We start from the raw sequence: 3,292 nt of genomic DNA on the forward strand, positions 1-3,292 counted from the left end.
AGATATAGAAGGACACTACATAATCCTTAAAGGGACTATCCACCAAGATGATCTAAGAATTGTAAATATCTATGCCCCCAATATGGGAGCAGCCAATTACATAAGAAAACTGTTAATCAAGAAAAAGAGTCATATTGATATGAATACACTAATCGTAGGAGATCTTAACATGCCTTTCTCAGAAATCGACAGATCATCAAAGCAGAAAATCAATAAAGAAACAAGAGCATTGAATGACACATTGGACCAGATGGACCTCATAGATATATACAGAACATTCCACCCTAAAACAACAGAATACTCATTCTTCTCAAGTGCACAGGGAACCTTCTCAAGAATAGACCACATACTGGGTTACAAATCAGGACTCAACGGATACCAAAAGACTGAGATTATTCCCTGCATATTCTCAGATCACAATGCTTTGAAACTGGAGCTCAATCACAAGGAAAATTTCAGAAGAAACTCTAACACCTGGAAGCTAAAGGCCACCTTGCTTAAGAATGCTTGGATCAGGGGCACCGGGGTGGCTCAGTGGGTTAAAGCCTCTGCCTTCTTCTCCTGTCATGATCCCAGGGTCCTGGGATCGCCCCCCCCCACCAATTGGGCTGTCTGCTCAGCAGGGAGCCTGCTTCCTCCTCTCTCTGCCTGCCTCTCAGCCTACTTGTGGTCTCTATCTGTTCTTTAAAAAAAAAAAAAAAGGTAACATCCCCTCAGCTTTCAGAGATTGTTCTATGTCTGCTGTTTCTTAGAAATAATCAGTTCAGAGATAATCTGTAAACCAAACAGGCGTATTTTGCGGGTGCAGATTCTGCTCCCTTTCACATCTATTAGTATGAATTTAAACAGTTTTACAGAAAACCACTGGCTGATCCAATGGATCCAATTGCTTTATGTGCGAAGAGGATATTTTTCCTTAGTCCAACCCTACGAGACTGTTCCCACAGAGATGCTCCTACCTATTGTTGCAGTCTTTCCAAGAATGTGCTTCCTAGGCTAGTCTTTTATTTATGTTTTTTATTTTATTTTATTTTATTTTATTTTATTTTATTTTATTTTATTTTATAAAAGGATCTACTTATTTATTTTATATGTCAATGGGGAGAGGCAGAAGGAGAGGGGGACGGAGAGAAAATCTGTAGTAGACTCCCAGCTGAGCTCAGACCCCCATGTGGGGGCTTGATCTCAGGACCCTGAGACCATGACCTGAACCAAAATCAAGAGTTGGATGCTTAACCAATGAACCACCCAGGCATCCCCTGGTTAGTCTTTTGATATATGTTCTTTTGACAGATATTGAGCACCGGAGTCTTACCCATTTAGCTCATGTAAAGTCCTTTCCAACAGATTCCCTGCACCCATCTGATTCTAAAAGTTCTTTCTTAGGGCTTCTAGGTGCTGAAGACAGGCATTAGCTTTTCCCAGTGCTTTATCTGAGTTTACTTCTCTATGATTTGGTTGGCTCAAAACAGTCAATTGGCATATTGGAATTGCTTTGTATATTTACTGGTCTTAACTTTGTCTTTTTCTCCTAACCTTATGGCATCCAAGGATGTCCTACAGTATTTTTTTTCTCCACAGCGCTTCTTTTCAACAGCTATAAAGTACCCCTACACCCTCCTGCTGCAAAGGTATAACTGCTTCTGCATAGATAAAGAAGTTTTTGGATTAAAATTAAGGAGAACTTCATGCTCTCAACTCACTGGTTGACAAGAGATGATAAGTTAAGAGCTAAAACAAACAAAACTGGTAAGACATTTGTAAACTTATTTCCCAGCTAGCTCCCTTTCCCCAGGTCTCCTTGATAATCTATCAGGTGATTTCAAGTAGTCATAGAACATTTACTTGAATCCTTATGTTGTCCACTTTTCACAGATTTGGCAAAGAACTCTGGTCTTGAGGCTGCCTCTTCTAGTCACGTTTTTGGTTACTAACTCTACTCAAGTCCCCCTCCTCTTCATCTTCATGGGCATCCCTGGCTTTGAGGTTTTCCATACCTGGATTAACATCCCCTTCTGTTGTGTCTACACTCTCTCCATCATGGGCAATATCACCATCCTGGGTGTCATCAGGACAGAGCCCTCTCTACATGAGCCCATGTACTTGTTTCTCTCTATGTTGGCTCTAACAGACCTGGGGCTTACCCTCACTACTTTGTCTACAGTCATGGGGGTCCTCTGGTTTGGTGCCTCAAAGATCAGCTTTGAGGCTTGTTTTGCCCAGTTCTTCTTCCTCCATGGATTCTCCTTTATGGAATCTCCTGTGTTGTTGGCCATGTCTTTTGATCACTATGTGGCTGTCTGCCACCCCCTCCGTTATGTCTCCATCCTCAACAATCAAATAATCAGTAGAATAAGGGTAGCCATCATTTGCCGCTGTGTTCTGGCTGTTCTTCCCCCCATTGTTCCTGCTGAAACAGCTTCCCTTTTGTAGCTCCCACCATCTCTCTCACTCCTGCTGCCTCCATCAAGATATGATATGCCTGGTGTGTGCTGACACTACTGTCAATAGTTGGTATGGATTTGTTATAGCTCTGGTCATTATTATGTTGGATCCCCTGCTCATAGTGTTCTCCATGCACTCATCCTGAGAAGTGTCTCGAGATTCAGCTCCGAGGTTGAAAGGCTCGGAGCCTTACTGTCTATTCCACATTCTGGTTCTTTTAGTCCTCTATGTACCCATGGTGGGATTGTCCATGACTCACCGCTTTGCCAACCATGCCCCTCCAATTGTACATGTCATCATGATCAACATCTATATACTAGCACCTCCTGTGATGAACCCCATTATCTACAGAGTTAAAACAAAACAAATCCGTCAAGGCATTCTTCACCTCTTTTGTCATAGACAATTGTAATAGAGTGTGAAGAAGTGGATTGTGGGTACTGTTGGGAAACTTGAAAAGTTATGATTTGGGTGTCTAATCATGTATGAATCACAAAGTAGGAATGAGCTTCAAGTACATTATTGTGCTCCCTGAATTGGTAATTTAAACTAAGCTGAATCATCTACCCATTGTGTATCTGCTCCATTTACATGAGATTTTTGCATACCAAGTTCCTCAAAGCTGTAATTTTTGTCGTGCCAGTGCGACGAATCGACCAGGGTAACTGTGGGGGCTAAGAGAATGATGAAAAAAAGTTAAGAGACAAAGAGATGGGGGCAGGAGGGACACTGAAGAGGATGTCCAACAGTGCCAAATTTACTCCACGTCTTACAAGCATTTATAAGACAAACCACAATAAGAGGAGCATTACATCAGTACCTAGTCAGATGACTGCAAGTTCCTATA

At 41.9% G+C, this 3,292-nt stretch overlaps 1 pseudogene; it reads left to right on the plus strand.

Moving 5' to 3' along the window:
• The window catches only part of LOC132014218 (olfactory receptor 51Q1-like), a 9,592-nt pseudogene extending 6,735 nt beyond the window's left edge, over positions 1 to 2,857 (plus strand).
• The last annotated feature ends 435 nt before the right edge of the window (positions 2,858 to 3,292 follow it).

The sequence above is a fragment of the Mustela nigripes genome, chromosome 1 (assembly GCF_022355385.1).
Source record: "Mustela nigripes isolate SB6536 chromosome 1, MUSNIG.SB6536, whole genome shotgun sequence".
Classification (NCBI taxonomy): domain Eukaryota; kingdom Metazoa; phylum Chordata; class Mammalia; order Carnivora; family Mustelidae; genus Mustela; species Mustela nigripes.